Raw genomic sequence first — 15,439 nt, forward strand, 5'->3', positions numbered from 1 at the left:
TCAGAGCGATGTAGTGGGAGCTGCAAGCTTCACGTGCTCAACTTTGGCAGAGAACTTTGGCAAAGTTATCTGTGGTACCCATGAGCTATTGCTGCGTGTGGGAAGTGGGTGATTGGACAGTAAGATTCATGTGTTTTCTACTTCCCCAGAAGTCTTCGACAGAATACCCATAATTTCCGCAAAGCTGAGTGTGCGTGAGGAGCCCAGCTTTTGAGGAAGCGAGCGCCTCTTCGATTTCTGAGATCGGCTTTCGTGGTCTTTGAGCAGCCCAACTTTTGAGAAAGCAAACACCTCTTCGATTTATGAGATCAACCCTCGTGGTCTCTAAGCAGCCCAGCTTTTGAGAAAGCAAACGCCTCTTCGATTTCTGAGTAGGCGCCTCTTCGATGTCTGAAGCTCCGTCGAGTGCAGCTTTTTATAGGGGCTGGCATTAAGTTCCAAAGCACACTTGAATCTCCACCAGTAGAAGCTCCATTCTTGCACTTCTAAGATCTTGATTTGTCCGACCTCTTCTCTCTTCAATACCTTTGAAAATGTCTGGCCCCTCCGACCGTCGTTTTGACTTGAACCTTGTTGAAGAGGCAGCCCCGCCTTCTCCAGACAACATATGGCGCCCATCCTTCGTCTCCCCTACTGGTCCTCTTACCGTTGGGGATTCCGTGATGAAGAATGATATGACCGCTGCGGTGGTGGCCAGGAACCTTCTCACTCCCAAAGATAACAGACTACTTTCCAAACGGTCTGATGAGTTAGCTGTTAAGGATTCACTGGCTCTCAGTGTTCAGTGTGCAGGTTCTGTGTCTAATATGGCCCAACGCCTATTTGCTCGAACCCGCCAAGTTGAATCATTGGCGGCCGAAGTGATGAGTCTCAAACAGGAGATTAGAGGGCTCAAGCATGAGAATAAACAGTTGCACCGGCTCATACATGACTATGCTACAAACATGAAGAGGAAGCTTGACCAGATGAAGGAAACTGATGGTCAGGTTTTACTTGATCATCAGAGATTTGTGGGTTTGTTCCAAAGGCATTTATTACCTTCGTCTTCTGGGGCTGTACCGCGTAATGAAGCTCCAAATGATCAACCTCTGATGCCTCCTCCTTCTAGGGTTCTGTCCAGTACTGAGGCTCCGAATGATCCCCCTCCGATGCCTTCTCTTTCTGGGGCTCTACCGACTGCTGAGACTTCTCCTAAACAACCTTTGTAAAGGCTCCATCTTGTTTGTTTATTTTGACTCATGTATATGTACATATTTGTAGCTTATCGGGGATATCAATAAATAAGTTTTCCTTCATTTCAACGTATTGTGTTAAATACACCAAAGTCTTCTTCGCTAAGTTCTTTGAATTTTCTTTTGTTGAAGCTTGTATGTTGAAGCTTTCTGAGTGGAGCATGTAGGTTGGGGTAGTGTTCCCTTAATTTTTCGAGTAAGGAAAACTTCTCGGTTGGAGACTTGGAAAATCCAAGTCACTGAGTGGGATCGGCTATATGAATCTTAGAACGCCATTGTGCTCGGTCCTGTGTCATGTCCTTCGTTAGATCCAAGTACTCTAAGTCTTTTCTTAGAGTCTCTTCCAAAGTTTTCCTAGGTCTTCCTCTACCCCTTCGGCCCTGAACCTCTGTCCCATAGTCGCATCTTCTAATCGGAGCGTCAGTAGGCCTTCTTTGCACATGTCCAAACCACCGTAACCGATTTTCTCTCATCTTTCCTTCAATTTCGGCTACTCCTACTTTACCCCGGATATCCTCATTCCTAATCTTATCCTTTCTCGTGTGCCCACACATCCAACGAAGCATCCTCATCTCCGCTACACCCATTTTGTGTACGTGTTGATGCTTCACCGCCCAACATTCTGTGCCATACAGCATCGCCGGCCTTATTGCCGTCCTATAAAATTTTCCCTTGAGCTTCAGTGGCATACGGCGGTCACACAACACGCCAGATGCACTCTTCCACTTCATCCATCCAGCTTGTATTCTATGGTTGAGATCTCCATCTAATTCTCCGTTCTTTTGCAAGATAGATCCTAGGTAACGAAAACGGTCGCTCTTTGGTATTTCTTGATCTCCGATTCTCACCCCTAACTCGTTTTGGCCTCCATCTGCACTGAACTTGCACTCCATATATTCTGTCTTTGATCGGCTTAGGCGAAGACCTTTAGATTCCAACACTTCTCTCCAAAGGTTAAGCTTTGCATTTACCCCTTCCTGAGTTTCATCTATCAACACTATATCGTCTGCGAAAAGCATACACCAAGGAATATCATCTTGAATATGTCATGTTAACTCATCCATTACCAACGCAAAAAGGTAAGGACTTAAGGATGAGCCTTGATGTAATCCTACAGTTATGGGAAAGCTTTCGGTTTGTCCTTCATGAGTTCTTACGGCAGTCTTTGCTCCTTCATACATATCCTTTATAGCTTGGATATATGCTACTCGTACTCCTTTCTTCTCTAAGATCCTCCAAAGAATGTCTCTTGGGACCCTATCATACGCTTTTTCCAAATCTATAAAGACCATGTGTAAATCCTTTTTCCCATCTCTATATCTTTCCATCAATCTTCGTAAGAGATAGATTGCCTCCATGGTTGAGCGCCCTGGCATGAACCCGAATTGGTTGTCCGAAACCCGTGTCTCTTGCCTCAATCTATGCTCAATGACTCTCTCCCAGAGCTTCATTGTATGACTCATTAACTTAATACCCCTATAGTTCATGCAATTTTGTACGTCGCCCTTATTCTTGTAGATAGGCACCAAAGTGCTCATTCGCCACTCATTTGGCATCTTCTTCGTTTTCAAAATCCTATTGAAAAGGTCAGTGAGCCATGTTATACCTGTCTCTCCCAAAACTTTCCACACTTCGATTGGTATATCGTCTGGGCCTATTGCTTTTCTATGCTTCATCTTTTTCAAAGCTACAACCACTTCTTCCTTCCGGATTCGACGATAAAAAGAGTAGTTTCTACACTCTTCTGAGTTACTCAACTCCCCTAAAGAAGCACTCCTTTCATGTCTTTCATTGAAAAGATTATGAAAATAACCTCTCCATCTGTCTTTAACCGCGTTCTCTGTAGCAAGAACCTTTCCATCCTCATCCTTGATGCACCTCACTTGGTTTAGGTCCCTTGTCTTCTTTTCCCTTGCTCTAGCTAGTTTATAGATATCCAACTCTCCTTCTTTGGTATCTAGTCGTTTATACATATCGTCGTAAGCCGCTAACTTAGCTTCTCTGACCGCTTTCTTCGCCTCTTGCTTCGCTTTTCTATACCTTTCACCATTTTCATCGGTCCTCTCCTTGTATAAGGCTTTACAACATTCCTTCTTAGCCTTCACCTTTGTTTGTACCTCCTCATTCCACCACCAAGATTCCTTTTGGTGTGGGGCAAAGCCCTTGGACTCTCCTAATACCTCTTTTGCTACTTTTCGGATACAACTAGCCATGGAATCCCACATTTGGCTAGCTTCCCCCTCTCTATCCCACACACATTGGGTGATTACCTTCTCTTTGAAAATGGCTTGTTTTTCTTCTTTTAGATTCCACCATCTAGTCCTTGGGCACTTCCAAGTCTTGTTCTTTTGTCTCCCTCTTTTGATATGTACATCCATCACCAACAAGCGATGTTGATTAGCCACGCTCTCTCCTGGTATAACTTTGCAATCCTTACAAGTTATACGATCCCCTTTCCTCATTAGAAGAAAATCTATTTGTGTTTTTGACGACCCACTCTTGTAGGTGATCACATGTTCTTCTCTCTTCTTAAAGAAGGTGTTGGCTAAGAAGAGATCATATGCCATTGCAAAATCCAAGATAGCTTCCCCATCCTCGTTTCTCTCCCCAAAACCATGGCCACCATGAAAACCTCCATAGTTGCCTGTCTCCCTGCCCACGTGTCCATTTAGATCTCCTCCTATAAATAACTTCTCCGTCTGAGCAATTCCTTGCACCAAGTCTCCAAGGTCTTCCCAAAATTTCTCCTTCGAACTCGTATCCAACCCTACTTGAGGTGCGTACGCACTAATCACATTCATAAGTTCTTGTCCTATTACAATCTTGATTGCCATGATTCTATCTCCTACCCTCTTGACATCTACAACATCTTGTGTCAAGGTCTTGTCCACGATGATGCCAACACCGTTTCTCGTTCTATTTGTGCCCGAATACCAAAGTTTAAACCCTGAGTTTTCTAGATCCTTTGCCTTACTACCAACCCACTTAGTTTCTTGTAGGCACATAATATTTATCCTTCTCCTCACCATAACTTCCACTACTTCCATAGATTTTCCCGTTAAGGTTCCTATATTCCACGTTCCTAAACGCATTTTGCTCTCTTGAACTCTACCCTTCTGTCCTAGCTTCTTCACCCTCCCCCGTCTAATATGATCAAAGTACTTCTTTTGTGTGTCCCGTGTAAAGTTGATAGGAGCATATGCTTCCAAACAACTTTGAGTGGAGTCGTTCGAAAAGAAGTTTCTACGGCCCCCTTGCTCATTTAACACTGCATCCGGGTGCCGATGGAGATACAGCGACCCTTGCTCACTTATCACTGTGTTTAATTAAAATAATCCATGTGGATAACGACCTTACTTGCGCCAACTATAATACGATAATCATGTTTGTCTTGCAAGTAATTTAGGTGTTTTTAGCCTTTTTGCGCAAATGGTAAAAATCTTATCAAATCTCAAATTCTCAAGTTTAAATTCCATATAAGTATGTGTCATATCCAAATTTCCATGAGTGAGAGTTTAAAAATAAAAAAATAATGTGTTCAAATTTCATTGTTCTTTTTGGTTAACCAAAGAAAAAAAAATCATAAATACTAGAAATAAAATTCCATTATTTCTATTTTTATTATTTAAAATTCTTTAATTATCTTAAATTTTCTTATCTAAACATACTATAATAAAAAAATTAAAGTACAAAAATCAATTTTCTACTGCTAATTCTAATTGTTGAAAATCCATGAAAGTCCCAATATCCCAATATAGTAAAAATGAAAATGCCCAACTACCCCAATTCATAAGCCCGTAAAATACCCAATGCGATGTTTTAAAATGTGGAAGCATGTCAAGCCCCGACCCGTGAATAAAGACTATTCACGAGTTATGATGTGAGCCATATCTTAGCTATGGAAATAAATTCTACAACCAAGATATGGTGGAAAAATAAAATAAAATTATTTGGAACTGATTACACAATACACAATACATCAACAAAATCTTACATAAAAAATTATTGAATACGCAGCGGAGTAACTATGGTGCACAAATTAATTTACAACAAAAACTACCAATTACATGATAATTAAATTGTAACAATTCTTTCAAATGCATGAAATATATGCAAATGAGATAGATGAATGTACTCACTCCCTTCTAATCCCGCTAACACATACCTAAGGCACCCAAGCATGCACGTCCCATACCATGCTTATACCACTTGGCTCCGAATACCTTAGAATATGAGTTAACTCCCCTTCATCCCTTAAACCCAATTTTTGTAATTAAACTCTTAGTTTCCACTTTATTATATAGGCACTTCCCCCGACACCCAATTGTATATTCAAGCCCTTCCCCCGACGCTTGACATATACAAGATTTCATTATTTTATAATCAACCAATTTTTATACTCAAGCCCTGCACCCTACACCTGACATATACAAGGTTCATTATTTTTATATTCAAGGCAAACTTCAGCCCTTGAATATCCTCACAACTCAAACACAATTGAACTCTCTTTCTTGCTTTTCAATGCATATGTTTATGTCATGTTCACATAGATATCAATAATCACATTCTATCATATAATTTGCAAAACTAGTCAAAATTGTATTATATTACCGATAATATAGTATTGATAACACACAATAATCTAATTGAGAAATATTACTTTACCATTTTACTCCATCTCTTTCTAGGTGATATGGATGCATAAACCCATTTGAGTTCCATAGTGCAATTATGTTGGGTAAATGGATATTTTTTTATGGTTTGGTGGGGGTGTTTCTTATGGCAATGATCTCCTAAATATAAATGCATAAACAACACAAGATTTAAGTGGTTCGCCAAATCGACTACATCCACTGGGGTTTGCTTTCATTGTTTCACTATATATGAGAAACTTACAAATACAATGAAAGATGGCTTAAAGCCTTAACAATATGTAAAAGAAAGATAAAGAGGTAATATGAAAAGGAGAATGGCTTTCTTTTTGGAGTCGTTCTTTCTTCCTTCTTTTTTTTTTTCTTCTTCTTCTCTCTTTTCTTCATGTCCTATGTTGGTTCTTTGCTCCTTCCTTTATATAGATTGCATGACATCTTCATCTCCAAAATATCTCCTAAGTGTGCCAATATAAAGAAATCAAGTGTGGTGCCAATCATTAGACATAAAATGTGTTCCAATACCAAGGCAACAAGTGTTGTCCTAATGATTAAGAATGATAAGTGTTCAAGTGGCAAAAAGCAACAAGTGTCTAATTAATTATGAACAAATGAATATCATGCAAGATGTTCCTTGCATCAAAGGCCACGTCCAAACTCTAAGGAATATGAATCCCACCTATTCTCACCTCATTGGAAGATTTGGAACAAAATTGAATAGAGAATATTGTAGCCAAATGATTAAGATTCCTTTAGCCTTGTGAAACAACACTCTAAAACCACAAAATATTACCAACTCATGCATTTAGACACACACGTATAAGCCAAAGGCTTCCCACCTCTGCATTTTGGAGTGGTGAATAATTTCCAAATCATTAACTCCTAATGATTACAAACTTGCCAACTCACCCTTAAGTAGACTTCCACCTCTTCACCCTAATCATTAACTTCTATTAATTTCCAACTTCCACCTCAAACTATCTAGAGTAGTGACTAACTCCTCCTCTTTATTTTCTAATGGTTGCCAAACGCGACTTAGCCTTTGTGAGAAAAGTAAAGCCAAACTCATCATAATCCCATTCTCCAACTCAAACTAAAAATATCTTGTTTGTACAATACTTAGGGCCTCCGTATTTAGACCTTGTATAAATACCCGGGGACTCAAATGTAATTATGTAATAAATGAAAGGGCAAATATGTAATAAGTGAGGAGCCCTTATTCTATAAAAGGACTCCTCACTCTCCTCATTAGGGGAGGCCAATTCTTAGGTCATGGGAAGAGCTCTCTCACCCTCATAAACTCTCACCCTTTCATCCTCTCACAAACAGAAAAATACAATATCAGTATGGACGTAGCCCAAAAATTGGGGTGAACCATGATACATCTTGTGTTCTTTACTTTCTTGCAGATTCACGGTCGGATTTACGTTGTTCCAAGACCCCTTCGGTTTTGTGCATCAATATTTGGCGCCGACTGTGGGAATCGACACAAAAAACTATGTCGGTTCTCTTTCATTTTTTCACCTCCGCCGTGAATTTGCAAAAAAAAAAAAAAAAAAAAAACTGCCATTCCCAAACGCTTTCATATATCCATCTAATCATCTCTAGTCATCTATCTATATAGTATATCTATATCTATATATCGATTGTGTGTGTATATAATATATATATATATATATATATATATATATGCAACCTTGTAGCAGAGAAATGCAGGAAATGAACTCCTTGTTGAACTCCTCACAACTCTTCCTCCAAGACCACCACCATCTCCAACAACAACCACACTCTCACTCCCAGATGCATCATCAAATTCCAACCCTCGGCCCTTCCTAGGCCTCTACCGCCGACGATACCCCTCTTCCGCTCTCCTCCAACCCCGACAATGTCGTCTTCTCATACGACTACTCTGCCACCCTCATCGCCAAGTTTCGCAGCCAGCAGATCAGCGCCGGTTCCAGTGCTAACAAGTCCGTCTCCGCATCAGCCGCAGCTGCTGCCACCATAATGCTCCAGCACCAGCTCATGATGTCCAGATCAGGCGTATCCGACTCCGGCTTTGGTCCCATGGGATTGTCTTTGGGAAATAACGGCGACTTTTAGCGCTCCAACAATGACGTCGGCGACGGCTCCTCCTTCAAATCCCCCAATCAAGTGGGCGGCAATGGGGGAAGAAGATAAAGGAAAAGCATCAGGTTTTGAGTGGATTGTTGCTGAGGTTTTAGTGGATTATTGCTCAGGTTTTGTTTCCCTAGTCCGAGAGGCATCATCAATATTTTGCTCAGAAGCTCCTATTTTGGCATCGGACTCAGACAGAAACTGATTTCCTTGCTCAAGTGTTTGAGTGACCTGTCTGATCGAGTCATATGTTTGAGACAGATCCGGGTCAGTGGTGGTAGATAACATTCTAGCTAATACATGTTCCATGGAGTCGACTAACCGCCCATCTTGATATGGATGAGAGTGATTGGGGTGGGTGGAGGTCCCCTTTGCCCCTGGTAATGAATCAGTGGAGTTGTCGGAATATACGACTCATTCTGGTTCTTTAAGCCTTGTGGTTGCGGATGACTCCTGAGGAAGCAAATTTAGACGGGTAGTAGTATGAGCCACATTTGTAGGAAAGGCTGTAACTCTTCTCCACCTCTGTCCACTGCGCCTACGCAGAAAAAGAAAAATGAGGAGGAAGGAGATCAGGATAAAGGAACATAATAGAAAAAGAAAAAGATCATGATGTTGTTGAGAGAATATTTCAGAAAAAGGAAAAGAGGGAGAGTGGAATAAAAAAAAGGGGGGGGAAGATAAAGGAAAAGCAGACGAGGTGATGGCATGATTATGGGCGTGACCCATTGAGCAGGCTCTACCCCTCGCAACTGTCAGCTGCACATGTTATCCAACCATCTGTCATACCCACCTTCAGTAGCTTTATTTTTTTATTTAATTTATTTTTCTTATCTTTTAGAAACATCTGTATAACCCCATCAGAGGGTAATCATAAAAAAAATTAATAAAAAATTTAAAAAAAAACAAAAGAAAAAACTGCAAGCCTAAATTAATGGGCTGGAATGTTATGTGGAGGGCGAATGCCCATATGCCCAAAAAAGTCAGGCCCTCTATTATCACCAACCAGGTGATCAAAAGTACGTCGAGTACTATAAAAAATTATTCGGTAACCTGCCGCTATTACCACTAACCAGGTGATCAAAAGTACGTCCAGTACTCCAAAATTATTCAGCAGCCTACCGCTATTATCACTAATCAGGTGATCAAAAGTACGTCCAGTACTCCAAAATTATACATGAGCATCACTCATGTCAATCATACATAAACATTCATGACCATCATTCATGTCAAAATTCATAAGCATCACTCATGTCAACATTCATAAGCATCACTCATGTCAACATCCATGAGCATCACTCATGTCAATCAACATAAACATTCATGAGCATCACTCATGTCAATCAACTTCGAAAGCTTCATTTACAGAGCTCCAGCTTCGAAAGCTTCATTTACAAAAGCTCCAGTTTCGAAAGCTTCATTTACAAAAGCTCCAGCTTCGAAAGCTTCATTTACAGAGCTCTAGCTTCAAAAGCTTCATTTACAGAGCTCTAGCTTCAAAAGCTTCATTTTCAGAGCTCTAGCTTCAAAAGCTTCATTTACAAAAGCTCTAGCTTCGAAAGCTTCATTTACAAAGCTCTAGCTTCAAAAGCTTCATTTACAAAAGCTCCAGCTTCGAAAGCTTCATTTACAGAGCTCTAGCTTCAAAGATTCACTTGTAAAGCTTCACCTACAAAGCTTCAGTGCAGGGTATACAAATACCGCCTCCGAACAACCGCCACTTCGGCCCATACATGGATTCAATTTGAAGTCTCCAACCAAACAGACCTTATTGACTGAAGACTTGGGGGACTACATTATGTACCATATATTGGGCCTCAACTGGGCCTCATGAAAAATACTTGGGGGACTTCGCCCATTATTTATGTATTGAGGAGCGAGCCCTTATTCTATAAAAGGGACTCCCTCACTTTCATTAGGGAGCACCCATTATTCATATACTGAGGAGCGAGACCTTATTTTATAAAATGAACTCCCGCACTTTCATTAGAGAGCACCCATTATTCATGTACGGATGAGCGAGCCCTTATTTTATAAAAGGGACTCCCTCACCCTCATTAAAGAGCATCGATGCCCGCTGAGCAACCGCCTCGCCGCGAGCATCACTCCTAACACATTATTCATGTACTAAGGAGTGAGCCCTTATTTTATAAAAGGAACTCCCTCACCTTCATTAGAAAGCCTCGCCGCCTATTGAGCAACCGCCTCGCCCGAGCATCAACTCTATCTCATCACTTATGTATTGAGGAGCGAGTTCTATAAAAGGGACTCCCTCACCATCATTAGAGAGCATCGCCGCCTACTGAGCAACCGTTTCACAGCGAGCATCAACTCTAGCCCATCATTTATGTATTCATGAGCGAGCCTTTATTCAATAAAAGGGACTCCCTCACCTTCAACGCCACAAACCGAGCCAACCAAGGCAACATAAGCCACAAGTAAAGCAGCCTCACAACATGTGCTACTTCTAGTTGAGCATCATTTCAGATTGAGCACCGCCTCATATCGAATATCAGTCCTAGACGACATCTAGTTACTTCGGCCCACACATAAACTGAATTTCAAGTCTCCAGCCAAAAGACTCTCTTAACTGAAGACTTGGGGGACTACTGTTTGTACCATACTTAGGGCCTCCGTATTTAGACCTCATATAAATACTCGGGGGGCTCAAATGTATTATGTAATAAATGAAGGGGCAAATATGTAATAAGTGATGAGCCCTTATTCTATAAAATGACCTCTTACTCTCCTCATTAGGGGAGGCCAATTCTCAGGCCATGGGAAGAGCTCTCTCACCCTCAGAAACTCTCACCCTCTCATCCTTTCACAAACAGATAAATACAATATCAGTGTGGATGTAGCCCAAACATTGGGGTGAACAACGATGCATCTTGTGTTCTTTACTTTCTTGCAGATTCACGGTCGGATTTACGTTGTTCCAAGACCCCTCCGGTTTTGTGCATCAACATATCTCTAATTACAAATGAACATGAAATACTACTAGCTAGTTTTTGAAATAATTTGTACCAAAAAGGATTTTACATTGAAACTATTTTACATATTGAAAGTAGGTTCTAGCATAAAATAAATCTAATAAAATCATTACATAAAAATAATTACCCAACATACACCAGACCCATATATATATAACCATTTTTTTTTAAATACGGGGTATTACAAAGCCCAATAATTAAGGTAATTAAAAGGTGCTCTTGGCACCGGTTTACGTAATTGTAATCACTGTTCTAAAAATCTCCGCCTAGGCGCTAGGCGGTTGGCCATCGCCCTATTAATGCCTAGGCGTTTGAAAATTAAGAAAGGGCGCCTACATTTGTGCCCTTCTGAACTGCCTAGTCACCCACCTAGCCCGCCCAAACTCGCCTAGGCACCCACCTAGGTTGCAACTCTCTTAGACAGAAAATAGATAACTTTCATTTTGTATTTTATTTTTTTTCAATAAATTGTAAGAGACTTATTGACACACCCACCTAAATTAGGGCATGCTGGCTGTCACGTAAACGTGACATAACCATGTGCACAATGCGGAAGCAATAAGGATATAGAGAATTACGAGCGAATAAAAACCAAATTACTAGCAGAACTAGCTAAGATAAGGTGCTAGTGCGAGAATAAGTGTGAAATACACAATCAGAGCATAAATAGTCTAAGTGCAGTCAAGCAGACAAGTACTAATAGTACAACACCCAAAGGTTATCCTACATTTATGATGTTCTGTTAGAACCACCGTTGAGATCCTCGTGATCCACCAAAGCACTCCTACCTAAAACCTGGAGGGGCGCAAAACAGAAAGTATGAGTGGGCTAAAACAAAGCTTTTCAAAATCATTTCATTTCTTAAAAGTTCTAACCCCTTGCCGTAAAACCTATATAATTTTCCCAGAAAAATAGAATATATACATATCTCAAAACCATGCTCAGAAAACGATATTCATAAGTATGCCATGCCGAAGTATATCAATGAAGTGCCATAAATAACCCAGGTAAAATATAATAATGACAGGTATCACAACAACCAGATCTCCCTAACTCAAATGCACGGCTAAGTCTATAGCTCATAATCAATCTCAATCATATCCAATCAAATCAAATCCTGCACACGAGTCGGAACCACCTAAAGTGGTTTGTATGACAAGACTAGGTGTAAAATAAATATACTCTAGTGCTACGATCATGTAAAGGCTGTGCGAATAATCGCGGGTCACCTACAAGTCGGAACCACCTAAAGTGGTTTGTACGACAAGCATGTGCACCTAACTTGGATCTAAGGTGAGCATATGGTGCGGGAGATGAACATCACATGAATGATTGTGCCCTAACTCTGGGCAGGAACACTAACACCGGGGTGCAGGTTTATGAGCTCTCAATACATCACATCATACATCATATAACCAAAACAATCTCATACCTTTGATTATGAACTTACCTGGCACTTACATGTGCGTCTGCAGCACCAATCATAAATGTATGCAACTACTAATGCATAATTAAAATAGATAGATACTTGCATGGCATTTCCTAAACATATATTCATTTAAACATATTTTCTGGGAGAATTCTCAAGTATATAGGTACATACGGAAAACCAAAAGCCCACTCACTGGTATGTCGAAGGGTCGTAGCCCCCGAGCCTCGATTGATGGCGCTCGTCCTCAGGATAGGTCTCACCTATATGCGAAATAACTTAATAAACGTTATTTAAAGCACATACACAAAACTAGGAAATAACTTCTTATACAATGCTCAAATGAGGTATTTAAATCTACCACCATGGTCTACTCAACCTCAGGAACATCCCCATATGTTTAGAAAAAATTTCCGACCAACCACACGCCCTCACTCGCTGGCCAAGGCACGGCCAGACGGGTGGCTCACGTGCAGGCACGTGCCTGGCACACCAAACGGATTCCCTAACAGCGTTAGGGAATATTCCGTTAAAAATTAGAATATGCCGTTAAAGTTACCTGACAGCGTCAGAATATTTCGTCAACTTTGACGAAATATTCTCATCCTTCTTTCTTGGTTCGTCGGAGTCTGGTGCCAGTCAAATCTGCGATGGTCGAAAACTAGGAAATTTTAAAACTTCAATTTCTTCATTTCTCAACCAAAATCCATGAAATTTGTACCAAAATGAAGCTTAAGATGAGAAGAACATATTCATACCACTTTGGGGGACCAAAAACCAATGGAAAGTCATCTGAAAAACCTTTGATATTCCGGTCAAACCTACAACTCGCTAAACCTGGCTTTCCCGATGTCCAAATCACTTCAAAATTACTCCCTGAGCTTCATAAAGATGTTTTAAGGCTCCCTATAATCTTAAAACTCCTTGAAAACTTCACGATTACAAGTGCATGAACAGTACTTCAAATCAGGGTTCTAGGGTTCTCGGGTTTATCGAGGGTTTCACATCCAAATAATAGTATCAATGGGTTCCTGGGCTCGCAAGGAACTTGAAAATGGTCTCTAAAACCTCAATCCGTGACTGGAAGTGACGGTTTGAGATTCGTCCGTATGTATCGTACGGACAATGAAAGAACTCGAATCACAACATCACACACAATGGGTTTGTGTGTGTGTGGTCCAGGTTGCAGCTAGTCACAACAAACAACAACCATAACTTTTAAGTTCCAAAAACTTAGGAACTAATTAAATTTGTCTAAGACCCAACTCAAACCACAACATCACACACAATGTATTCAACATCCAAGGGTATTCTAGGTATTTCACATCGTCGATAAAATATATTTAGGGACGGGCTGTGACACTTATTGAATACTTAAATGAAAACGCATTATATGCGTGTTCCTCATGTTTTTCCTTATATTCCAATACTTCATAATATATATGTCATTTTATTTTGTAGTTTATGATGAAATTATATATATTATAAACAGACACTTATTTACACGAAATATAATAAATCTACTTTGTTTGTACCATACTTGACCAATCCCGAAACTACTGAGCACCGGTCAACGTTATACCGTCAAGGACCCAGAAGAGTTTCCATCCAACCAGAAGGCCAATCACAGCGCGACACGTGTTGACATCACAAGCCAATCACAACACGACACGTGTCAATGTCAGAATGAAACTAGAAACTCTCTTCTATAAATAGAGATCATTCTCTCACAATATTTCTAAATGTCATTTGTACTAAATCATTCACTAGTACTCACTAAAGGAGAGCTTGAACCTATGTACTTGTGTAAACCCTTCACAATTAATGAGAACTCTTCTACTCCATGGACGTAGCCAATTTGGGTGAACCACGTACATCTTGTGTTTGCTTCCCTATCCCTATCCATTTATTTACTTATCCACACTAGTGACCGGAGCAATCTAGTGAAGGTCACAAACTTAACACTTTCTGTTGTACCAAAATCCTTGCTGATTTTGTGCATCAACATTTGGCGCCGTCTGTGGGAATACCTCAGAGTCCCCCGTACCTTCATGCTCATTTGGGACCTGTCGTTCCTTCCCCAGATTGGCAGCTGGCCTGGGTCGTGGGAGGGGACCGAGTCTTTCAGAAAACTTTGAGTCATTGATCTTCAAGCATATGGGGAGGGGATTCTCTTGACGTTGCTTTAGAAAGTCTCGGCAGTCACAATAAACGGCTTTCGATCCTTCCAACCCTTTCTGCAAGAAGGTGTCTTCCTCCACTTCTTCTACTTCGGGTCGAAGCATCTGGGTTGAGAGAAGTCTCATGTTGATCAATGTTTTGATGATTAGCTCGCTCCTCATCAGGGATACCCATGTCGAAAGGAGGTGACCCTCCGTGTTGAGAGGCACCCAGATGATGATTGATGTCCACAGGGGCAACAAGCTCGCGTGTTTAAGTACGCTTAGTTTCATAAAGCATCTCAAAAAGTTTCTCATACTGCTCATAGAGGACCTCATTCTTCATTGCTATCTTGTTGTTCTGAGCTTCTAGCTCATCGACTTTAGCTTGAAGAGCAACCCTCTTTCCTTCCTTCTTTCGTTGCTTCGCACTAGGTGCAAGAAGGGTGTCATTGTGTGTGCTGTAGCTTCCTTCGCTCCCCATGTTGGAGAGGGATGCCTAGTCAAAATAGAGTGTACGAATAGTGGAAACCAGCTTGGCAAAGCTTAACCTCTTTGAGTCCACCATGGCATATCGGATGCACACCGACGAAGAGCGATGTCTTCTCTTCCCCTCCACCTTCTCTGGCGGAGCTCTAAACTGGTATTGCTGTCTTCCACCTGAGACAGTAGACTCATTTGAGGAATTGAGGAAACTGTTTGTCTCTCAACACATCTTCCAGACCGATCACTTGCATTTTGCAGATGACTTGTACACTATTCGTCAGAAGCCGGACGAGTCACTACGAAAGTATGTTGGTTGCTTCAACCATGAGTATTCTCGCTGCGCTGAGGTATTCCGATAGACTCGCCTTAGAAA

This window comes from Malus domestica, chromosome 15 (genome assembly GCF_042453785.1).
Source record: "Malus domestica chromosome 15, GDT2T_hap1".
In the NCBI taxonomy this organism is placed as follows: domain Eukaryota; kingdom Viridiplantae; phylum Streptophyta; class Magnoliopsida; order Rosales; family Rosaceae; genus Malus; species Malus domestica.